Genomic DNA, 26,535 nt, shown 5'->3' on the forward strand with positions numbered 1-26,535 from the left:
ATATAGTAAAACATCCAATATATCAACACACGTGTATTATCAGAGTCCTTTTTAGGAACAGTTAATGTCAACTGTGTGGGGCTCCCCCTTATTCCGGATGGATGCGGATTAGGGCTGCGTTCACACCGCTCTCAAATACCGCTACCAATACCTTCAGGGTCCCTACTCCTCCTCTGATACAAATAGGTAAGTTAGGATGAGTCTCGTGTGGGAGAAGTAATCCGACATACGTTTCATCGTTAACCAACGGCTTTTTCAAATAATGTAGTGCGCAGATGAAAAATGGATAGATTTAAACTGTGAGACTTTAGGAACAGGAAGTTGTGATCTTTGTAAACTCCATCTTTGTTATGGGCAATAGTGTTACAGTCCTCCAGATAATAGAGTGAAATTTCTGGATGTTATCTTTAAGGGCATTGGCACCATAATGTATAATATTATTATATAATTGCAATTGATATATAAACATTTAAAAAATAAACTACATACTGATAACAATATAACAGACATTATCGGTAAAAAAAAAAAAACTTTTTTAAAAGAAAAATTAATTGTTTAATCCTAAATGGGAGTCATGATTTACAACGTAAGTACAAATTCAATATAGATTTAATGATTAAAACACAATAATTAAATGATTAAAATATATATATGTACATTTTAAGAATATATGCAGATGATGCAATTAATCTACAAAAAATGGTGTATTTCAAAATCTTATTATATAGACACTATATTTTATATATTTGAGTAAATTGTATATTTTGCAACCCTTGGGAGACTGTTTGCCTGCCAGTATAAAAGCAGGTGTACTCAGTGAATGAGCTTATTATAACTCCATTTCATGTGAGTAGGATACCTTCTAAATACAACCTTTTTTTTACCACTTGGTACATCACAGTATCACACTATGTATATTTCTTTCTCCTTTTCACTTTAAGTATATGTGAAGATCATCGAATTTGATTTCACTATTGATTGGACATATCCTTTTCTATTTTGAATATATTTTAGATCTTTTGATCATTGATTACATTATTCGCTATTGTTATAGCTCCTAGTTTCACACTATCACATTTATTGTCACATATAAGTAGGAATATCTGATGTAATATAGGTCTTTTATGTTTGTTAGAAGGTATATTCTACAATTCTGAACAAATTCATAATTTCATAAAGGTCTATGTGTGTCTCACTTTTTATTCCATTTAGAACTGTATATAACTATTTATGTATGCATTTATTTATTTTTATTTTTTGCACAGGAAAATATATAATCTTACCCCTTCAGAAGCTGATCTAATTTTTATGGCAGTCTGGGTTCTTATACCCCTCTGAGTTTTAAATGTATGTACTGGTGGGTGTATGGCCTCTGACTGCTGAAGTATGTAGAAATGTGTTGAAGTCTGAGGAGGTTTGTACCCTAGAGTACATATACCATTCTCCACAAAAGGGTGCTCCCCTCTTCCCAGACTGGGGTCTCATACCCCTCTGAGGTTTAAATGTGGGGATTAAGGATCTAAAAGCGACCCTCCCTCCTATCGGACACTGCATGTCTAGTTAATTGGGCAGGTGTTCACCATTAATACAGTCTTAACCTGAAAATTACAGAGGGGTGTGTCCCCTTATTTAAAATAAAAGAATTTTCTCATACCATACACCTCTAATTAAATTAGAGGGAAAGACTGGGGCTCTGCAGTATCCTGCCTTTTTACCAATAGAAATGACCTAGTTTGTAGTGGGGCAAGTGATCACCCTTTACAATGGGGATCATCTGCATTCTAGGCTGATAAATTACCCCTCATTTAAAAGAGGGGAGTCTACCCTTTTAGAATAAGGGGGTCATTTATCCCTCTAATACAAACTGGGGGATAGAGGAGTTTTACTTCCCTCTCAAAAAAATAAACACTTTAAGTGCTGCATTGTACAGTGATATGCAACCTAATTTGAAAGGGCCGATTCCCCTTGGGAGATCCCAGGATCCAGAGAGCAACTATGCCTTCCATTTCATTTATGACTTCTAATTTTCTTTTCTATTTTTCTACCAGCATTTTATATGTAAATTCTTCCTGTCTCACAAAAAATATAGCCTAAAGGTTGTCCTCCATTTTTAAGATAAATTATTGGGATGTTTTGGTTTAAACTCTGACATTTATCAAGCACTTCAGTGTGATTTTTTTTCTCACACCATGGCCTCCATTACATATGCAGCGTCTCCCGCAAAAGCCAGCGATGCCGGTTTTTGTGCGGGTTTGGTATCCTATATACAGCGCCGCATATAAATGCGGCACGTATATTTCACCTATCGCCCGCAATTTTTACTCCCATAAGCTAACATGGGACCGTGTCGTAAATCGGTATCCAATATCCAGCGCAAGGACTTACGTGGCGAAAATGGAGAAATCTTACTCCATTTTTACCTCGCCATAAAAGGCAGCCGTAGCAAGCCTTGCTCTGAGTATGGGAGAACCATAACTCCCGAAAATAGCTGCAAAAAATCAACTAACATCTAACAATGTCTATCTACCTGTCAACCGCAATCCCCCACCGCAATAACTAATAAAGTCTATTAACCCCTATATCCGCCGTCAAACCCACACCGCAAGTAATAACTAAATTATTAACCCCTAAACCGCCATAGCCCACAATTCCATTAACCTATTCAAGTATTAACCCCTAAACCGCCATAGCCCACATAGCCTATTAAATGTATTAACCCCTAATCTGTCGCCGCCACAATAATAAAGTTATTAACCCCTAAACCTAAGTCTAACCCTAACACCCCCCTAACTAAAATATTATTTAAATAAATTTACTATTAACTCAATTATTCCTATTTAAAACTAAATACCTTACCTATAAAATAAACCCTAAGATAGCTACAATATAATTAATAATTACATTGTAGCTATTTTAGGATTTATTTTTATTTTACAGACAACTTTGTATTTATTTTAACTAGGTAGAATAGTTATTAAATAGTTATAATAAATACAAATTTATCTGTAAAATAAATCCTAACCTAAGTTACAATTACACCTAACACTACACTATCATTAAATAAATTAAAGGGACACTGAACCCAATTTTTTTCTTTCGTGATTCAGATAGAGCATGCAATTTTAAGCAACTTTCTAATTTTTCTAATTTACTCCTATTATCAAATTTTCTTCATTCTCTTGGTATCTTTATTTGAAATGCAAAAATGTAAGTTTAGATGCCGGCCCATTTTTGGTGAACAACCTGGGTTGTTCTTGCTGATTGGTGGATAAGTTCATCCACCAATAAAAAGTGCTGTCCAGAGTACTGAAAAAAAAGCTTAGATGCCTTCTTTTTCAAATAAAGATAGCAAGAGAATAAAGAAAAATTGATAATAGAAGTAAATTAGAAAGTTGCTTAAAATTGCATGCTCTATCTGAATCACAAAAGAAAAAATGTGGGTTCAGTGTCCCTTTAACTATGATTACCTAAAATTAAATACAATTAAATAAAATAATCTAAAGTACAACCCCCCCCCACTAAATTACAGAAAATAAAAAAAAAAATTACAAGAAGTTTAAACTAATTACACCTAATCTAAGCCCCCCAATGAAATAAAAAAAGCCCCCCCAAAGTAATAAAATTCCCTACCCTATACTAAATTACGAATAGCCCTTAAAAGGGCTTTTTGCGCGGCATTGCCCCAAAGTAATCAGCTCTTTTACCTGTAAAAAAAATATACAATGCCCACCATCCACACACCCAACCCTACTCTAAAACCCACCCAAAACCCCCTTAAAAAAACCTAACGCTAACCCCTTGAAGATCACCCTATCTTGAGCCGTCTTCACCCAGCCGGGCACAAGTGGACCTCCGATCCGGGCAGAAGTCTTCATCCGATCCGGGCAGAAGAGGACCTCCAGATGGGCAGGAGTCTTCATCCAGACGGCATCTTCTATCTTCATCGAGCGGAGCGGGTCCATCTCCAATCCAGCCGACGCGGTGCATACTTCCAGCACGACGACTACCCGACGAATATTCCTTTAAATGACGTCATCCAAGATGGTGTCCTTTGAATTCCGATTGGCTGATAGGGTTCTATCAGCCAATCGGAATTAAGGTTGGAAAAATCCTATTGGCTGATGCAATCAGCCAATAGAATTGAAGTTCAATCCTATTGACTGATCCAATCAGCCAATAAAATGCGAGCTCAATTCTATTGGCTAATTGCATCAGCTAATAGGATTTTTCCTACTTTAATTCCAGTTGGCTGATAGAATCCTATCAGCCAATCGGAATTCAAGGGATGCCATCTTGGATGTCATTTAAAGGAATATTCATTCGTCGGGTAGTCGTCGTGCTGGAAGGATGCTCGGCGTTGGCTGGATTGAAGATGGACCCGCTCCGGATGGATGAAGATAGAAGATGCCGCCTGGATGAAGACTTCTGCACATCTGGAGGTCCTCTTCTGCCCGGATCGGATGAAGACTTCCGCCCGGATCGGAGGTCCACTTGTGCTCGGCTGGGTGAAGACAGCTCAAGGTAGGGTGATCTTCAAGGGGTTAGTGTTAGGTTTTTTTAAGGGGGGTTTGGGTGGGTTTTAGAGTAGGGTTGGGTGTGTGGGTGGTGGGTTTTAATGTTGGGGGGGGGGGGTATTGTATTTTTTTTTTTTTAACAGGTAAAAGAGCCGATTACTTTGGGGCAATGCCCTGCAAAAAGCCCTTTTAAGGGCTATTTGTAATTTAGTATAGGGTAGGGAATTTTATTATTTTGGGGGGCTTTTTTATTTTATTAGGGGGCTTAGATTAGGTGTAATTAGTTTTAACTTCTTGTAATTTTTTTTGTTTGTTATTTAGTGTTTTTTTGTACTTTAGTTTATTTTATTTAATTGTATTTAATTTTAGGTAATTGTAGTTAATTAATTTAATTTATTTAATGATAGTGTAGTGTTGGGTGTAATTGTAACTTGGGTTAGGATTTATTTTACAGGTCAATTTGTATTTATTTTAACTAGGTAGCTATTAAATAGTTAACTATTTAATAACTATTCTACCTAGTTAAAATAAATACAGTAAACAAAAAAAAAAGAGAGAGTAGAAAATATTGCTTAACTCACTTTTTCGGTGCCACCCTTCAGATAAAATTTAAAATCACACAACAGAAATTTTAGGACATATATTAATATCCTAAAAAGCAAAGGAATATACAAGGCACATGAAAGGTACTTTTGAAAAAAATCAATTTTTAATTATCCCAAAACACATTCAAGTGATTCATCTGTCAGTGCTTAACTGCACCACTTAAAGTGAAAACTTAAAACTTTAAAACGATGAGACCTTAGGACCTATCCTTATCCCTACGCATACGTATCCAAATCTAAGGTTTCCCTAGTATATAATATATTAATCATACACAAAAGAAAAAATACATATGCAAGAATATACACAAATAGGACAAAGGAAAATTATACGAATACTGCCTTGCGTACAAATATACAATAAATCTCCATAAGCCCCAGTGTCCGTGACCAGACAGATGATACTTTCTTTGAGTATTAGAAAATATGATTAATAGTCACTGAACAAGTCACCGGTAAGAAAATGGATTGGACCGCAGCAATTCCTGCTGCACACTAGATCATTCTGGTATATAACCTCTTATGCAAAAGCAACAAGTAACAGCACTTATCTTTGATCTTTTGTTGCGATGTTTCAACCAGCCTGTATGCTGCCACAATCAGCGATTCCTCGGCGTGTGACGTATCCCTAAGTGGGAGTGGCAAAACGTCACCAAAGGCTGTGAGTGGCTCCTAGCCAAAAGACCAGTTCCTATAAGTCAGGGAAAGGCCAGCTGGATCGGCAAGAAACCGCAACACAATACAGACTTTTGCAAGAGTAACCGTAAAATACCATGATGTACCGTCTTGTTTAAGGTAGATATCCTCTCCGTTCAGTGGATCCTCACCACATCCGTTTGTGCAGGGCCCTGATGAACCCCTGTAACACATACTTGCGGTGGAGGTTAAAAGTCGACTATCTCCTGGGGATCCAGTGGTATTGCAAGACGCTGTGGTCCTATCCCAGTCTAACAGCTCAGACTTACTACACTATGGGACTGTAACCTAGCAGGTCACACCTGTGGACTTTGCTTATGCGCTGATACGATAGCGCGTCCTGTAGTATTGTGAGCGGATAAAGTGTTCAAGTGGGACAAATGGATGTGGTGAGGATCCACTGAATGGAGAGGATATCTACCTTATACAAGACATTACATCTTGGTATTTCTCTTGCAAGGTGTATCCAGTCCACGGATTCATCCTTTACTTGTGGGATATTCTCATTCCCTACAGGAAGTGGCAAAGAGAGCACACAGCAAAGCTGTCCATATAGCTCCCCCTCTAGCTCCACCCCCCAGTCATTCTCTTTGCCGGCTCTAAGCACTAGGGTCTCTCTACGGGAGGGTAAAGTGAATGTGGTGTTAGAATTGTAGTTTTTATTATCTTAAATCAAAAGTTTATTTTAAATGGTACCGGTTTGTACTATTTACTCTAGCAGAAAAGTGATGAAGATTTCTGCTGAGGAAAATGATTTTAGCATGTTGTAATTAAAATCCACTGCTGTTCCCACACAGGACTGAGGAGTACCAGAAAACTTCAGTTGGGGGGAACAGTTTGCAGGGTGATCTACAATAAGGTATGTTCAGTCATTTATTTCTAAACAAGACTGAGATAATGCTAGAAGAGACTGACTATATCCCCATGAGGGGAGGGTAAGCTATGTTCACAGACTTAGTAAGGAATTGAATGCTTACATAACAGGGCTAATTATGCTGGTTGACACTGATTCAGGGCAATCGATTGTTTATTCAAGAAAAATATCGTTTGTAGACACTTTGAAAGTCCTTTTGGGGTTCTTTCTGGGGTTATTACCCACATGGCTGGTTTTTAGTCACTTAAGAGTGATTTACTTGGCCTCACAACTCCGGAGTAGAGTGGGAGGGGCCTAATTTCGCGCCTCAGATGCGCAGTTAGAATTGCAGAGAAGTTCATGCTGATTCACATGGAGGGTCCTGCTGCTGTTTGAGGGCCTTATAGAAGCTACATTCCCCCAAATCTGATCCCTAAGGGCAGGTAGGGCCACAGCAAGGCTGTGGCAAGGTGCTGTACTGTTTTTAACCGGGTGTTGGCTTTAGGCTGCTCCGGTTTGGGCATTAAGGGGTTAATAGTTTTGAAACTTGTGGTGCAATCTTATTAAGGCTTTAGGTACATACTGTGAAAATTTCAGGAGAATTGCTGCATTTTTCACTGTTTTGTAAAATTGTGTGCTTTTTATTTCTTAAAGGCAAATTGTGTTTTTTATTTGATTAAAGTGATTTCCAAGCCTGCTTGTATATATTACTAGTCTATTAAACATGTCTGACACTAAGGAAAATCCTTGTTCAATGTGTTTAGAAGCCATGGTGGAACTCCCTCTCAGAATGTGTCCCACTTGTACTGATTTGTCTATACACTGTTTTTAACCGGGTGTTGGCTTTAGGCTGCTCCGGTTTGGGCATTAAGGGGTTAATCGTTTTGAAACTTGTGGTGCAATCTTATTAAGGCTTTAGGTACATACTGTGAAAATTTCTGGAGAATTGCTGCATTTTTCACTGTTTTGTAAAATTGTGTGCTTTTTATTTCTTAAAGGCAAATTGTGTTTTTTATTTGATTAAAGTGATTTCCAAGCCTGCTTGTATATATTACTAGTCTATTAAACATGTCTGACACTAAGGAAAATCCTTGTTCAATGTGTTTAGAAGCCATTGTGGAACTCCCTCTCAGAATGTGTCCCACTTGTACTGATTTGTCTATACACTTTAAAGATCATATTGTTGCACTTAAAAATGTGGCCCAAGATGATTCTCAGACTGAAGGTAACGAGGGTAGGCCGTGTGCCTCTCCCCAAGTGTCACAACCAGTTACGCCCGCGCAAGCAACGCCTAGTACCTCTAGTGCGTCTAACCCTTTTACATTACAAGACTTAGCGGCAATCATGGATAATTCTCTTACAGCCTTCTTATCTAAACTGCGCGTGTTACCCGCAAAGCGTGATAGCTCCGTTTTAAGAACAGATTATGAGCATTCTGACGCTTTGGTAGCCGTATCCGATATACCCTCACAACGCTCTGAAGTGGGAGCGAGGGATTTGATGTCTGAGGGAGAAGTCTCTGATTCAGGAAGGGTTCCTCCTCAGACAGATTCAGATACATTGGCTTTTAAATTTAAACTAGAACACCTCCGCGTTTTGCTTAGGGAGGTATTAGCTACTAAGGATGACTGCGACCCTTTGGTGATCCCAGAGAAATTGTGTAAAATGGACAAGTACCTAGAGGTCCCGGTTTACACGGATACATTTCCGGTCCCTAAGAGGATTGCGGATATTGTTACTAGGGAGTTGGATAGACCAGGTGTTCCCTTTGCTCCCCCTCCTGTTTTTAAGAAAATGTTCCCCATACCTAACCCTGTGCGGGACTCGTGGCAGACGGTCCCTAAGGTGGAGGGGGCTATTTCTACACTTGCTAAACGCACAACCATACCAATTGAAGACAGTTGTGCTTTTAAAGACCCTATGAATAAAAAGTTAGAGGGTTTACTTAAGAAAATTTTTGTTCAACAAGGTTTTCTTCTCCAACCTATTGCCTGCATTATTCCTGTAACTACTGCAGCTGCTTTCTGGTTTGAGGCGCTGGAAGACTCGCTCCAGACGGAGACCTCATATGAGGAAATTATGGATAGAATTAAGGCTCTAAAGCTAGCTAATTCTTTTATCACTGATGCCGCTTTCCAAATAGCTAAGTTAGCGGCGAAAAATTCAGGTTTCGCCATTTTGGCGCGCAGGGCGCTATGACTAAAGTCCTGGGCGGCCGATGTGTCGTCTAAATCCAAGCTTTTGAACATCCCTTTCAAAGGAAAGACCCTCTTCGGGCCTGAATTGAAAGAGATTTCAGATATCACCGGGGGAAAAGGCCATGCTCTCCCTCAGGACAAGCCCTTTAAGACAAAGAACAAGGCTAATTTTCGTTCCTTTCGCAATTTTAGGAACGGCCCCGCTTCATCCTCTCCGGTTGCAAAGCAAGAGGGTAACGCTTCACAGCCCAAGGCAACCTGGAAACCTTACCAGGGCTGGAATAAGGGTAAACAGGCCAAAAAGCCTGCAGCTGCCACCAAGACAGCATGAAGGGGTAGCCCCCGATCCGGGACCGGATCTAGTAGGGGGCAGACTCTCTTCGCTCAGGCCTTGGCAAGAGATGTACACGATCCTTGGGCATTAGAGATTGTAGCCCAGGGATACCTTCTAGAATTCAAGGACTCTCCTCCAAGGGGAAGGTTCCACATTTCTCGTCTGTCTACAGATCAGACAAAGAAAGAGGCGTTTTTACGCTGTGTAGACTCCCTACTTACAATGGGAGTGATCCACCCAGTTCCAATTGCAGAACAAGGGACTGGGGTTTTACTCAAACCTGTTTGTGGTTCCCAAAAAAGAAGGAACTTTCAGACCAATCCTGGATCTCAAAATTCTAAACAAATTCCTCAGAGTCCCATCATTCAAGATGGAGACCATTCGGACAATCTTACGAATGATTCAGGAGGGTCAATCTATGACTACCGTGGATCTAAAGGATGCGTATCTGCATATTCCTATCCACAAAGATCATCACCAGTTTCTCAGGTTCACCTTTCTGGACAAGCATTATCAGTTTGTGGCTCTTCCTTTCGGGTTGGCCACTGCTCCCAGAATTTTCACAAAGGTGCTAGGGTCCCTCCTGGCGGTTCTAAGACCGCGGGGCATAGCAGTGGCGCCTTACTTAGACGACATCTTAATTCAGGCGTTGACTTTCCAAAGAACCAAATCTCACATGGAGATAGTATTGGCCTTTCTGAGGTCTCACGGGTGGAAGGTGAACGTAAAAAAGAGTTCTCTCTCTCCCCCCTCACAAGAGTTCCATTTCTAGGAACTCTGATAGACTCGGTAGAAATGAAAATATTTCTGACGGAGGTCAGAAAGTTAAAACTGTTAACTACTTGCCGAGCTCTTCATTCCATTCCTCGTCCATCTGTAGCTCAGTGCATGGAGACAATCGGACTAATGGTAGCGGCAATGGACATAGTCCCTTTTGCTCGGAAACACCTCAGACCACTGCAACTATGCATGCTCAAACAGTGGAATGGGGATTATGCAGATTTGTCTCCTCAAATTTAGTTGGACCAGGAGACCAGAGATTCTCTTCTCTGGTGGTTGTCTCAGGATCACCTGTCTCAGGGAATATGTTTCCGCAGGCCAGAGTGGATCATTGTAACGACCGACGCCAGTCTGTTAGGCTGGGGGGCTGTCTGGGACTCCCTGAAAGCTCAGGGCTTATGGTCTCGGGAAGAAACTCTTCTCCCGATAAACATTCTGGAACTGAGGGCGATATTCAACGCTCTTCAGGCATGGCCTCAACTAGCTGCGGCCAAATTCATCATATTTCAGTCGGACAACATCACGACTGTAGCTTACGTCAATCATCAGGGGGGAACAAAGAGTTCCCTAGCAGTGACGGAAGTAACCAAAATAATCAGGTGGGCGGAGGATCACTCCTGCCATCTCTCAGCAATTCACATCCCAGGAGTAGACAACTGGGAGGCGGATTTTCTAAGTCGTCAGACTTTTCACCCGGGGGAGTGGGAACTCCACCCGGAGGCATTTGCCCAGCTGACTCAGCTTTGGTGCACTCCAGAGTTGGATCTGATGGTGTCCCGTCAGAACACCAAACTTCCTCTCTACGGGTCCAGGTCCCGGGATCCCAAGGCGGTATTGATAGATGCTCTAGCAGCGCCTTGGTCCTTCAATCTGGCTTATGTTTTTCCACCGTTTCCTCCCGCGTCTGGTTGCCAGAATCAAGCAGGAGAAGGCTTCGGTGATTCCGATAGCGCCTGCGTGGCCACGCAGGACTTGGTATGCAGACCTAGTAGACATGTCATCTGTCCCACCATGGACATTGCCAATGAGGCAGGATCTTCTGATACAGGGTCCGTTCAAGCATCCAAATTTAGTTTCTCTACGTCTGACTGCTTGGAGATTGAACGCGTGGTTTCTCTGAGTCAGTTATAGATACTCTGATTCAGGCTAGAAAGCCTGTCACCAGGAAAATCTACCATAAGATATGGCGGAAATATCTTTGTTGGTGTGAATCCAAGGGTTACTCATGGAGTAAGATTAGGATTTCCAGGATATTGTCTTTTCTCCTGTTAAGTGTGGTCAGTCCACGGGTCATCATTACTTCTGGGATATTAACTCCTCCCCAACAGGAAGTGCAAGAGGATTCACCCAGCAGAGCTGCTATATAGCTCCTCCCCTCTACGTCACCCCCAGTCATTCTCTTGCACCCAACGAATAGATAGGATGTGTGAGAGGACTGTGGGGGCCCCCGATCCGGGAACGGATCTAGTGGGGGGCAGACTTTCTCTCTTCGCCCAGGCTTGGGCAAGAGATGTCCAGGATCCCTGGGCGTTAGAGATCATATCTCAGGGATACCTTCTGGACTTCAAATCCTCTCCCCCAAGAGGGAGATTTCATCTGTCAAGGTTGTCAACAAACCACATAAAGAAAGAGGCGTTTCTACGCTGCGTACAAGATCTTTTATTAATGGGAGTGATCCATCCGGTTCCGCGGTCGGAACAAGGACAAGGGTTTTACTCAAATCTGTTTGTGGTTCCCAAAAAAGAGGGAACTTTCAGGCCAATCTTGGATTTAAAGATCCTAAACAAATTCCTAAGAGTTCCATCGTTCAAAATGGAAACTATTCGGACAATTTTACCCATGATCCAAAAGGGTCAGTACATGACCACAGTGGATTTAAAGGATGCTTACCTTCACATACCGATTCACAAAGATCATTACCGGTATCTAAGGTTTGCCTTTCTAGACAGGCATTACCAGTTTGTAGCTCTTCCATTCGGATTGGCTACGGCTCCAAGAATCTTCACAAAGGTTCTGGGTGCTCTTCTGGCGGTACTAAGACCGCGAGGAATTTCGGTAGCTCCGTACCTAGACGACATTCTGATACAAGCTTCAAGCTTTCAAACTGCCAAGTCTCATACAGAGTTAGTACTGGCATTTCTAAGGTCGCATGGATGGAAGGTGAACGAAAAGAAGAGTTCTCTCTTTCCACTCACAAGAGTTCCCTTCTTGGGGACTCTTATAGATTCTGTAGAAATGAAGATTTACCTGACAGAAGACAGGTTAACAAAGCTTCAAAATGCATGCTGTGTCCTTCATTCCATTCAACACCCGTCAGTAGCTCAATGCATGGAGGTGATCGGCTTAATGGTAGCGGCAATGGACATAGTACCCTTTGCACGCCTACATCTCAGACCGCTGCAATTGTGCATGCTAAGTCAGTGGAATGGGGATTACTCAGACTTGTCCCCTACTCTGAATCTGGATCAAGAGACCAGAAATTCTCTTCTATGGTGGCTTTCTCGGCCACATCTGTCCAGGGGGATGCCATTCAGCAGGCCGGACTGGACAATTGTAACAACAGACGCCAGCCTACTAGGTTGGGGCGCTGTCTGGAATTCTCTGAAGGCTCAGGGACAATGGAATCAGGAGGAGAGTCTCCTACCAATAAACATTCTGGAATTGAGAGCAGTTCTCAATGCCCTTCTGGCTTGGCCCCAGTTAACAACTCGGGGGTTCATCAGGTTTCAGTCGGACAACATCACGACTGTAGCTTACATCAACCATCAGGGAGGGACAAGAAGCTCCCTAGCAATGATGGAAGTATCAAAGATAATTCGCTGGGCAGAGTCTCACTCTTGCCACCTGTCAGCAATCCACATCCCGGGAGTGGAGAACTGGGAGGCGGATTTCTTAAGTCGTCAGACTTTTCATCCGGGGGAGTGGGAACTTCATCCGGAGGTCTTTGCCCAAATACTTCGACGTTGGGGCAAACCAGAGATAGATCTCATGGCGTCTCGACAGAATGCCAAGCTTCCTCGTTACGGGTCCAGATCCAGGGATCCGGGAGCGGTTCTGATAGATGCTTTGACAGCACCTTGGACCTTCGGGATGGCTTATGTGTTTCCACCCTTCCCGATGCTTCCTCGATTGATTGCCAGAATCAAACAGGAGAGAGCATCAGTGATTCTAATAGCGCCTGCATGGCCACGCAGGACTTGGTATGCAGATCTAGTGGACATGTCATCCTGTCCACCTTGGTCTCTACCTCTGAAACAGGACCTTCTGATCCAGGGTCCCTTCAAACATCAAAATCTAATTTCTCTGAAGCTGACTGCTTGGAAATTGAACGCTTGATTTTATCAAAACGTGTTTTTTCTGAGTCAGTTATTGATACCTTAATACAGGCTAGGAAGCCTGTTACCAGAAAGATTTACCATAAGATATGGCGCAAATACTTATATTGGTGCGAATCCAAGAGTTACTCATGGAGTAAGGTTAGGATTCCGAGGATATTGTCTTTTCTACAAAAAGGTTTAGAAAAGGGTTTATCCGCTAGTTCCTTAAAGGGACAGATTTCAGCTCTGTCCATTCTTTTACACAAACGTCTGTCAGAAGTTCCGGACCTTCAAGCTTTTTGTCAGGCTTTAGCTAGGATCAAGCCTGTGTTTAAAACTGTTGCTCCACCATGGAGTTTGAACTTAGTTCTTAATGTTTTACAGGGTGTTCCGTTTGAACCCCTTCATTCCATTGATATCAAGCTGTTATCTTGGAAAGTTCTATTTTTAATGGCGATTTCCTCGGCTCGAAGAGTCTCTGAGTTATCCGCTTTACATTGTGATTCTCCTTATCTGATTTTTCATTCAGACAAGGTAGTTCTGCGTACTAAACCTGGGTTCCTACCTAAGGTGGTCACTAACAGGAATATCAATCAAGAGATTGTGGTTCCATCTTTGTGTCCTAATCCTTCTTCGAAGAAGGAACGTCTGCTACACAATCTAGATGTAGTCCGTGCCCTGAAATTTTATCTACAGGCAACTAAGGATTTTCGACAAACGTCTTCCCTGTTTGTCGTTTATTCTGGTCAGAGGAGAGGTCAAAAAGCTTCGGCTACCTCTCTCTCTTTTTGGCTTCGTAGCATAATTCGGTTAGCCTATGAGACTGCTGGACAGCAGCCTCCTGAAAGAATTACAGCACATTCTACTAGAGCTGTGGCTTCCACTTGGACCTTTAAGAATGAGGCTTCTGTTGAACAGATTTGCAAGGCTGCAACTTGGTCTTCTCTTCATACTTTTTCCAAATTTTACAAATTTGACACTTTTGCTTCTTCGGAGGCTTTTTTGGGAGAAAGGTTCTTCAGGCAGTGGTTCCTTCCGTATAAAGAGCCTGCCTGTCCCTCCCGTCATCCGTGTACTTTAGCTTTGGTATTGGTATCCCAGAAGTAATGATGAGCCGTGGACTGACCACACTTAACAGGAGAAAACAAAATTTATGCTTACCTGATAAATTCCTTTCTCCTGTAGTGTGGTCAGTCCACGGCCCGCCCTGTTTTTTATGGCAGGTAAAAAATTTTTGAATTATACTCCAGTCACCACTACACCCTTTGGCTTCTCCTTTCTCGTTGGTCCTTGGTCGAATGACTGGAGGTGACGTAGAGGGGAGGAGCTATATAGCAGCTCTGCTGGGTGAATCCTCTTGCACTTCCTGTTGGGGAGGAGTTAATATCCCAGAAGTAATGATGACCCGTGGACTGACCACACTACAGGAGAAAGGAATTTATCAGGTAAGCATAAATTTTGTTTTCTCCAAGAAGGATTGGAGAAAGGATTGTCAGCTAGTTCCTTAAAAGGACAAATATCTGCTTTGTCTATTCTATTACACAAGCGTCTGGCAGAGGTACCAGATGTTCAAGCGTTTGTTCAGGCTTTAGTCAGAATCAAGCCTGTCTATAAACCTGTGGCTCCGCCATGGAGTTTGAATCTAGTTCTTTCAGTTCTTCAAGGGGTTCCGTTTGAACCTTTACATTCCATAGACATTAAGTTGTTATCTTGGAAAGTTTTGTTTTTTATAGCTATCTCTTCTGCTAGAAGAGTTTCAGAATTATCTGCCTTACAGTGTGATTCACCTTACCTGGTGTTCCACGCAGATAAGATAGTTTTGCGTACCAAGCCTGGTTTTCTTCCTAAAGTTGTTTCTAACAAGAATATTAACCAGGAAATTGTTGTTCCTTCTCTGTGTCCTAATCCATCTTCGAAGAAGGAACGTCTATTACACAATCTTGATGTGGTTCGTGCTTTAAAGTTCTATTTACAAGCAACTAAGGATTTCAGACAAACATCTTCTTTGTTTTTTATCTATTCTGGTAAGAGGAGAGGTCAGAAAGCGACCGCTACACCTCTTTCCTTTTGGCTGAAAAGCATCATCCGTTTGGCCTATGAGACTGCTTGCCAGCAGCCTCCTGAAAGAATTACTGCTCATTCTACCAGAGCAGTGGCTTCCACATGGGCTTTCAAAAATGAGGCTTCGGTTGAACAGATTTGTAAGGCAGCGACTTGGTCTTCACTGCATACTTTTGCCAAATTTTACAAATTCGATACTTTTGCTTCTTCGGAGGCTATTTTTGGGAGAAAGGTTTTGCAAGCAGTGGTGCCTTCCGTTTAAGGTACCTGTCTTGTTCCCTCCCTTCATCCGTGTCGTAAAGCTTTGGTATTGGTATCCCACAAGTAAAGGATGAATCCGTGGACTGGATACACCTTGCAAGAGAAAACAGAATTTATGCTTACGTCAGGTAAAATTTTTTTTGTTTAAACTACAGTCACCACTGCACCCTATGGTTTCTCCTTTTTCTTCCTAACCTTTGGTCGAATGACTGGGGGGTGGAGCTAGAGGGGGAGCTATATGGACAGCTTTGCTGTGTGCTCTCTTTGCCACTTCCTGTAGGGAATGAGAATATCCCACAAGTAAAGGATGAATCCGTGGACTGGATACACCGCAAGAGAAAGTAATTTATCAGGTAAGCATAAATTCTGTTTTTTACTGTTACTTTTGCAAAAGTCTGTATTGTGTTGCAGTTGCTTGCCGATCCAGCTGGCCTTTCTCTGACCTATAGGAACTGGTCTTTTGGCTAGGAGCCACTCACAGCCTTTGGTGACGGTTTGCCACTCCCACTTAGGGATACGTCACACGCCGAGGAATCGCTGATTGTGGCAGCATACAGGCTGGTTGAAACATCGCAACAAAAGATCAAAGATAAGTGCTGTTACTTGTTGCTTTTGCATAAGAGGTTACATACCTGAATGACGTAGTGTGCAGCAGGAATTGCTGCGGTCCAATCCATTTTCTTACCGGTGACTTGTTCAGTGACTATTAATCATATTTTCTAATACTCAAAGAAAGTATCATCTGTCTGGTCACGGACACTGGGGCTTATGGAGATTTATTGTATATTTGTACGCAAGGCAGTATCCGTATAATTTTCCTTTGTCCTATTTGTGTATATTCTTTCATATGTATTTTTTCTTTTGTGTATGATATATTATATACTAGGGATACCTTTAGATTTGCATACGTATGCGTAGGGATAAGGATAGGTCCTAAGGTCTCTTGTATACCTATTGTTTTAAAGTTTTAAGTTTTCACTTTAACTTGTGCAGTTAAGCACAGACAGATGAATCCCTTGAATGTGTTTTGAAAAAAAAAATCAATTTTTAATTATCCCAAAAGTACCTTTCGTGTGCCTTGTATATTCCCTTGCTTTTTTAGGATATTAATATATGTCCTAAAATTTCTCTGTTGTGTGATTTTTAAAATAAATACAAACTTGCCTGTAAAATAAAAATAAATCCTAAAATAGCTACAATGTAATTATTAATTATATTGTAGCTTTCTCGTTTTTTTTTCATAGGTAAGTATTTAGTTTTAAATAGGAATAATTGAGTTAATAATAGTACATTTATTTAGATTTATTTAAATAATAGTTAAGTTAGGGGGGTGTTAGGTTTAGACTTAGGTTTAGGAGTTAATAACTTTATTATAGTGGCGGCGGCAGATTGGGAGGTGTGTTAGACTGTTACGGGAGATTTAAAATCATCTTTACTTTTCTTAGGCACCGGCAGTTTCTAAAGTGCCGTAAGTCACTGGCGACTCCAGAAATTAGAATTTACGCTTATTTCTGGACATCACTAGTTTATGCCGGAGCCATATATGTAATACCCCGATGTGCGAGGTGAAATTACAAGCGGCGCAGGTTTCCACGCTTGCGCCGAAACCTGCGCCGTATATTTGATCGTGCCCCATGTATGTACTGGTGGGTGTAAGGCCTCGGACTACTGAAGTATGTAGAAATGTGTTGGTGAAGTCTGATGAGGTGTGTACCCTAGAGTACATATACCATTTTTTTATTTTTTTTTATTTTTTTATTGAGATGATTAAGTCAGGCATACAAACGGTAAATAAGTATACAAAGAAAAACAGTACAACATAAAAAATGTAATGTTCTCTATAGTCTAGTACCATAAATATTAAAATAAGGGCATTACACGGTTTGTGCATGTGACAAATTAAACCTTTTCAACTTCACAATAGAGAGGTGTGGGCATGAAGAGGTTAATAGCACACAGCTCTGGTTCCCTTAACCTTGTAGCTCTACAAAAGGACCTTAAAAAGGGACACCACAATAAACCCCAAATCCTGTCCACACCGCTCTAACAATTTCTGCCACCACCAAAACTTCTAAATAAGATGGAGTGTTTTGGAACCCCAATAACTCACATAATTTAACAATTAGGTAACGTGTCTTTTAATCTTGTCTCAACATAGTGTGAATTCAGATATTAAAGCCCAAGGAAAGAATGAGATTTTTTTGTGTTTAATAACAAAAATATCAATACAGGTTACACAGTGCCAAATTATAAAAACTTTCCAAATTAACATACAGGTACAAAGTTACAATTCTTTGAAAAATAATTGGGACATAAAAAGATTACACTATCTAAGATTATTACCAAATTCTTGAGATATATGGAGAACTTCTTTCAGATCTTAGCTTCTTGGGGTCCCAGGGAAGTTCTAACTCAGCCTTTCTGTTACATCAAGTTTAAAACTAAAATTCTCTTTGTCTTGTCAAAGTCCTCGCCCTAGTCATAATTTACGACGAGTTAGCCAATGCACAGCTAGCCGTGACTCATGCAAACGCACCGATACTTAAACCGATACCTCCACTTCCTACCCATACGCCATCTTGTGGCGTTTTTCAAACTGCATGTTCCCATTTAATTTTAAGCTGGTGTGAATACTTAACTAAAAATTGTTCACTTCTATTCTGCCATTACAAATTGCTGTTTGTGTTTATTGTATGTTTGCGAGCAGTGCTCCAAAAGCTGCTACTATACAGCTGGAAGCCTACCTGTACCTCATTCAGACAAACCCCTGAAGTACTTAGCAGTTAAAAAAAACTGAGATTTGCAGTTCTGGCTAAAATGGCCCAAAAATATATTTCTGCCCCATACAGTAGTGTGAAAAGTGAAAGACTGTTCAACTTAGCGTCACAATTCCTTACTGATAAAAGAAAGACTTCTAGCTGAACATGCAGAGATGCTTCTGTTTCTTAAGGGGGAGGGGGTAAGCTATTGAGGGGGGGCAGCTACACTACGGTAAAATGGAAATAAATAAATAAAAAAGCAAATTTGTTAAGAAATTGGGTACTGGCAGGCAGTACCTAAAATTGCCACAAATAGGAAGAGGGGGGAGGTTAAGAAAGCTGTTTGGGGGGGGGGGGGGATCGTGGAGGTTAGGGGGAACCTTCACTGCAGAAACTATTTATTTTAGAAAAATGGTTTTAAAAAAAAAAAAAGCTATTATTTTAGTACTGGCAGACTTTCTGGTGGGAGACTGATCTCTACGCTAAAGCTAAAATGAACCCTACAAGCTTCCTAATTAAGCCCTTCACTGCTGGGCATAATAAAAGTGTGGTGCGCAGCGACATTTAGAGGCCTTCTAATTACCTAAAAGCAACGCCAAAGCCATATATAACCGCTATTTCTGAAGAAAGGGGACCCCAGAGAAGCATTTACAACCATTTGTGCTATAATTGTACAAGCTATTTGTAAATAATTTCAGTGAGAAACCTAGTTAGTGAAAAAGTTAGCAATTTTTTTTATTTGATCGCATTTGGCGGTGAAATGGTGGAATGAAATATACCAAAATGGGCCTAGATCAATACTTTGGGTTGTCTACTAATATATATCTATATATATCTATATATATCTATATATATCTATATATATCTATATATATCAATATCAAACAGGATCCCACACTCACTGCTTTAGTCCAGCTTCCGGGGTGCACTTTAAACCATTGATATAAAAAGAAATAAGAAAGGCACTCTCCGTATGATTTAGTATAATAACTTTACTTGGATGAACGTTTTCGGGGTCACCCCCGTCCTCAGACCTTACAAGACAAGTGATATAGTGAACTATTTAAATGTTTACCTGGTGACGATCCTACCAGAGTCTGTGGCGTCCTCCTAGCGCAACTGCGCATGCGCAAGAGTAAGTACAGAGGCCCTGGAGGTTCAAAAGAGTCACCAAGTCAAAAATCGTGAAAACATGTGAAAATAAAAACAACAGTGATGACATAAATATTAAAAACACAGAACACAAGATCACTGAAATGGTAACTGATGGAAAATACTATGTTAATGTGATGTAAACATACATGTATTAGTAAATGTATCAGGTAGACATAGATGTTAAAATGCGGTGTATAGCGGTATCGTCAGAGTAGTTATATGCAGAGGAGGTGTCAAGATTTCACATGACACTCTTTATAGGGACAGCAAAAGCTCATAATATGTAGCTAGAGTGTTAAACACCAATGCATCCAGCAAATAACTTATACCGCTGTTACGGCGACTGTTGCTAGGTAACCATATACAATGCTAGTAGAGTCACACTATTATCGTTTATTCTTAACTAAAACAGGTTGTTCTAAAGCGACAAAACTCAGCGCACAAATCACTCTTGCCACTATTGCGAAAACTAGCCATTCAGTAACCATAAGCAATACTCTATAGGAACCATACTAGAAGAATCACACTGTTAGCCACATGTTGTCCAGCCATCTTATACCACATATATACTGGGAAATTAACTGAGACTCTCTGAAACCAATAGGTAAATATTAATATAATGATCACATATTAATCAGCCTAAACTCTACAACACTGGCCATACAGCATTACCTGCAATCCCCTCGGCACTCCAAAATCCTCAAATCTTCAATCATCATGCAGATACCATAAAGTGTAGTACATCATATCCCAAACAAAAGAGGTACCAAATGATTAGTGTGCAGACACCAAGGCCCCAAAAAAAAGGAAAATCATTTTTAGACATTCAAAATAGGAGAAATACACAAGTTCCTCCCACTATTGCATACTATCTCGCCATATGCTATGTCATGCCATCAGTCCAAAGCATACCAACAGGTATTGATCACCACACCAACTTATACTAATATCACTAAACCAAACAACTATTAAACAACAATCAGCACACTCAATAGTCATATCATATCCAATCCTGGATAATCCCATATGTTGGTATCCCCACTAAGTCAAAGGTACAAAACTTCATACCTGAAACAAACAAGGGTACCCATCTCACAGTATAGTCTAGTAAGTTGTCAAATTCATAAATCTATGTTACCATGTATTAAAGCACCTATGCATATATCTCTACCAGATGTTACATAATCGATCCTACATTTAGATACTTAGATTTAGGAAATTCAAATATTCTCCAATATTACATACTTAACAAAAAGCATTGCATGTCAAAATGGACATTAAGCCCCTTAGGGACCAGAGTGTCAAGTGTGAAAATCCATCGACTTTCCCTCTGCAAAAGCACCCTACCTCTGTCACCACCCCTCGCAAGGGGTGGGACATGATCAATGATAATGAAGCGTAGATCAGTATTTTTGTGTCTCACCTGCAGAAAGTGTCTGGCTACCGGTTGGTCAGATTTACCATTCTCCAATGCTGCCCTAATGGCCGACCTATGGTTGGCCATTCTGGTGCGGGCATCATCCTGTGTCTTGCCGACATAGAACTTGACACATGGACAGTGGATCATGTATATGATGTAGTTTGTAGTGCATGTGACTCTGTGTCTAATTGTAAATTTTCTGTTGGTCCACGGATGTGTGAAAAATTTACTCTGGGTCATCCCACTGCATGTGGTGCATCCACTACATCGAAAGCACCCATTTTTGGTGGTGTCTAACCATGTTTTAGACTTGTAGCTCAGTCTGTTATCGGGTCGCAACAATCGGTAAGTCCATAGACTCGCAAGGCAGTCTTTTGTCAGTTGAAATGATATCCCAATGCTCTCGTAGTATGTTCGGTAGAGAGACTTTATCAGGAGTGAAGGTGGTCGTCAATATCAATCGTTCCCTAGGTGGTGCCTCAGGTATCGTTTTCTTTAGAGCCTCCTTCTGTGAAGTAGTATGAGCTTCAACAAAAGCCACGTTCAGGTGTTGTCTATTATAACCCTGCTGCTCAAATTTCATCCTCATCTCCTCAAGTTGTAATGTTTTATTCTCTTGGTCACTGTTGTTTCGTGTTACCCTCTTGAACTGTGACTTGGCCAAAGCCTTTTCTCCAACATTGGTGTGTCCGGTCCACGGCGTCATGCAAAGAGTCCCAGCAAAGCTGGCCATATAGTCCCTCCTAGGCTCCGCCCACCCCAGTCATTCTCTTTGCCGTTGCACAGGCAACATCTCCACGGAGATGGTTAAGAGTATGTGGTGTTTAGTTGTAGTTTTTTATTCTACTATCAAGAGTTTGTTATTTTAAAATAGTGCTGGTATGTACTATTTACTCTGAAACAGAAAAAGATGAAGATTTCTGTTTGTGAGAGGAAGATGATTTTAGCAGACAGTAACTAAAATCGATTGCTGTTTCCACATAGGACTGTTGAGATGAAGTAACTTCAGTTGGGGGAAACAGTTAGCAGACTTTTCTGCTTAAGGTATGACTAGCCATATTTCTAACAAGACTGTGTAATGCTGGAAGGCTGTCATTTCCCCTCATGGGGACCGGTAAGCCATTTTCTTAGTCTCAAACAGAATAAAGGGCTTAATATGGGCTATAAAACTGGTAGACACTTTTATGGGCAAAATCGATTGCTTTATTTGGGCATTTTATACATGTTTATGCTTGTTATTCACACTTATAAACTTGGGGAACGTTTTTTAACGTCAGGCACTGTGTTAGACACCTTTCCAGTCAGGAAGGGCCTTCCCAGTTGTAGGCTGAGCCTCATTTTCGCGCCATTACTGCGCAGTTACTTTTGAGAGCAAGACAGATGCATGTGTGAGGATCTGAAAGTAGTTGGAAAAGTTCCTAGAAGGCTTCATTTGGTATCGTATTCCCCCCCTGGGTTTGGTAGAGTCGCAGCAAAGGCTGTAGCTGGGACTGTAGAGGGGTTAAAACTGTAACCGGGTTCGTTATTTTAAGGGTTAAAGCTCTGAAAATTGGTGTGCAATACTTTGAATGCTTTAAGACACTGTGGTGAAAATTTTGAACAATTCCTTCATACTTTTTCACATATTCAGTAATAAAGTGTGCTCTGTTTAAAATTTAAAGAGACAGTAACGGTTTTGTTTTAAAACGGTTTTTGTGCTTTATTGACAAGTTTAAGCCTGTTTAACATGTCTGTACCTTCAGATAAGCTATGTTCTATATGTATGAAAGTCAATGTGTCTCCCCCTTCAAAATTATGTGATAATTGTGCCATAGCGTCCAAACAAAGTAAGGACAGTACTGCCACAGATAGTAAAATTGCCCAAGATGTTTCATCAGATGAAGGGAGTAGACATAGTTCTACATCATCTACTTCTGTGTCTATGCCAGTTTTGCCCACGCAGGAGGCCCCTAGTACTTCTAGCGCGCCAATGCTTATTACTATGCAGCAATTGACGGCAGTAATGGATAACTCCATAGCAAATATTTTATCCAAAATGCCTGCATATCAGAGAAAGCGCGATTGCTCTGTTTTAAACACTGAAGAGCAGGAGGACGCTGATGATAATTGCTCTGTCATACCCTCACACCAATCTGAAGGGGCCATGAGGGAGGTTTTGTCAGATGGGGAAATTTCAGATTCAGGAAAAATTTCTCAACAGGCTGAACCTGATGTGACATTTTAATTTAAATTAGAGCATCTCCGCGCACTGCTTAAGGAGGTGTTATCTACTCTGGATGATTGTGACAACCTGGTCATTCCAGAAAAATTATGCAAGATGGACAAGTTCCTAGAGGTTCCGGTGCACCCCGACGCTTTTCCTATACCCAAGCGGGTGGCGGACATAGTGAATAAGGAGTGGGAGAAGCCCGGCATACCTTTTGTCCCCCCTCCTATATTTAAGAAATTATTTCCTATGGTCGACCCCAGAAAGGACTTATGGCAGACAGTCCCTAAGGTCGAGGGGGCAGTTTCTACTCTAAACAAGCGCACTACTATTCCTATCGAGGATAATTGTGCTTTCAAAGATCCTATGGATAAAAAATTGGAGGGTTTGCTTAAAAAGATTTTTGTGCAGCAAGGTTACCTTCTGCAACCCATTTCGTGCATTGTTCCTGTCACTACAGCAGCGTGGTTCTGGTTCGAGGAACTAGAAAAGTCGCTCAGTAGAGAGTCCATATGAGGAGGTTATGGACAGAGTTCACGCACTTAAGTTGGCTAATTCTTTTATTTTAGATGCCGCTTTGCAATTAGCTAGATTAGCGGCGAAAAATTCAGGGTTTGCAATTGTGGCGCGCAGAGCGCTTTGGCTAAAGTCTTGGTCAGCGGATGTATCATCCAAGACAAAATTGCTTAACATCCCCTTCAAGGGTAAAACTCTTTGGACCAGAATTGAAAGAGATTATCTCAGACATCACTGGGGGAAAGGGCCACGCCCTCCCACAAGATAGGCCTTTCAAGGCCAAGAATAAGTCTAATTTTCGTTCCTTTCGTAATTTCAGGAACGGACCGGCCTCTAATTCTGCATCCTCTAAGCAAGAGGGTAATGCCTCACAGTCCAAACCAGCCTGGAAACCGATGCAAGGCTGGAACAAGGGTAAGCAGACCAAGAAGCCTGCTACTGCTAACAAAACAGCATGAAGGAGTAGCCCCCGATCCGGGACCAGATCTAGTGGGGGGCAGACTCTCTCTCTTTGCTCAGGCTTGGGCAAGAGATGTTCAGGATCCCTGGACGCTAGAAATAGTTTCTCAGGGTTATCTTCTGGAATTCAAGGAACTACCCCCAAGGGGAAGGTTCCACATGTCTCACTTATCCTCAAACCAAATAAAGAGACAGGCGTTCTTACATTGTGTAGAAGACCTGCTAAAGATGGGAGTGATACACCCAGTTCCAATGACGGAACAAGGAATGGGATTTTACTCAAATCTGTTCGTAGTTCCCAAAAAAAAGGGAACCTTCAGACCAATTCTGGATTTAAAGATCCTAAACAAATTTCTCAGGGTACCATCGTTTAAAATGGAAACCATTCTAACGATTCTACCTACAATCCAGGAAGGTCAATTTATGACTACCGTGGATCTAAAGGATGCGTATCTTCATATTCCTATCCACAAAGAACATCATCAGTTCCTAAGGTTCGCCTTTCTGGACAAACATTACCAGTTTGTGGCCCTCCCATTCGGGTTAGCCACTGCTCCAAGGATTTTCACAAAGGTACTCGGGTCCCTTCTAGCGGTTCTAAGACCAAGGGGCATTGCAGTAGTACCGTACTTGGACGACATTCTAATACAAGCGTCGTCTCTTTCAAAGGCAAAGGCTCACACAGACATCGTTCTGGCCTTTCTCAGATCTCACGGATGGAAGGTGAACATAGAAAAAAGTTCCCTGTCTCCGTCGACAAGAGTTCCCTTCTTGGGAACAATAATAGATTCTTTAGAAATGAGGATTTTCCTGACAGAAGTCAGAAAGTCAAAACTTCTAAACGCTTGTCAAGTTCTTCATTCTATTCCTCGTCCTTCCGTAGCTCAGTGCATGGAAGTAGTAGGGTTGATGGTTGCAGCAATGGACATAGTTCCTTTTGCGCGAATTCATCTAAGACAATTACAACTGTGCATGCTGAAACAGTGGAATGGGGACTATACAGACTTGTCTCCAGTGATTCAAGTAGATCAGAAGACCAGAGACTCACTCAGTTGGTGGCTAACCCTGGACCACCTGTCCCAGGGAATGAGCTTCCGCAGACCAGAGTGGGTCATCGTCACGACCGACGCCAGTCTAGTGGGCTGGGGCGCGGTCTGGGAATCCCTGAAAGCTCAGGGACTTTGGTCTCGGGAAGAGTCTCTCCTCCCGATAAATATTCTGGAACTAAGAGCGATATTCAATGCTCTCAGGGCTTGGCCTCAACTAGCAAAGGCCAGATTCATAAGATTCCAATCAGACAACATGACTGTTGCTTATATCAATCATCAGGGGGGAACAAGGAGTTCCCTGGCGATGAGAGAAGTGACCAAAATAATAGAATGGGCAGAGGATCACTCCTGCCACCTACCTGCGATCCACATCCCAGGAGTGGAAAACTGGGAGGCGGATTATCTGAGTCGTCAGACATTCCATCCGGGGGAGTGGGAACTTCACCCGGAGATCTTTGCCCAATTAACTCAATTATGGGGCATTCCAGACATGGATCTGATGGCGTCTCGTCAGAACTTCAAGGTTCCTTGCTACGGGTCCAGATCCAGGGATCCCAAGGCGACTCTAGTAGATGCACTAGTAGCGCCTTGGACCTTCAACCTAGCTTATGTGTTTCCACCGTTTCCTCTCATTCCCAGGCTGGTAGCCAGGATCAAGCAGGAGAGGGCCTCTGTGATCTTGATAGCTCCTGCGTGGCCACGCAGGACTTGGTATGCAGACCTGGTGAATATGTCATCGGTTCCACCATGGAAGCTACCTTTGAGACAGGACCTTCTTGTACAGGGTCCATTCGAACATCCAAATCTGGTCTCCCTCCAGCTGACGGCTTGGAAATTGAACGCTTGATTCTATCAAAGCGTGGGTTTTCAGATTCTGTGATAGATACTCTGGTTCAAGCCAGAAAACCGGTAACTAGAAAAATTTATCATAAAATATGGAAAAGATATGTCTGCTGGTGTGAATCCAAGGGATTCCCATGGAATAAGATCAAAATTCCTAAGATCCTTTCCTTTCTACAAGAAGGTTTGGATAAAGGATTATCAGCGAGTTCTCTAAAGGGACAGATTTCTGCTTTATCTGTCTTACTACACAAACGACTGGCAGCTGTGCCAGATGTTCAAGCATTTGTTCAGGCTCTGGTTAGGATCAAGCCTGTTTACAGACCTTTGACTCCTCCCTGGAGTCTAAATCTAGTTCTTTCAGTTCTCCAAGGGGTTTCATTTGAACCTTTACATTCCATAGATATTAAGTTGTTATCTTGGAAAGTTTTGTTTTTGGTTGCTATTTCTTCTGCTAGAAGAGTTTCTGAGCTATCTGCTCTGCAGTGTACTCTGCCCTATCTGGTGTTCCATTC

The 26,535-nt window shown here is 41.5% G+C and overlaps 1 protein-coding gene across 1 annotated transcript in view; it reads left to right on the top strand.

Moving 5' to 3' along the window:
- The window catches only part of BPTF (bromodomain PHD finger transcription factor), a 923,754-nt gene that overhangs the window by 100,041 nt on the left and 797,178 nt on the right, over positions 1-26,535 (top strand). The window lies entirely within an intron of this gene.

This window comes from Bombina bombina, chromosome 1 (genome assembly GCF_027579735.1).
Source record: "Bombina bombina isolate aBomBom1 chromosome 1, aBomBom1.pri, whole genome shotgun sequence".
NCBI classification, from domain to species: domain Eukaryota; kingdom Metazoa; phylum Chordata; class Amphibia; order Anura; family Bombinatoridae; genus Bombina; species Bombina bombina.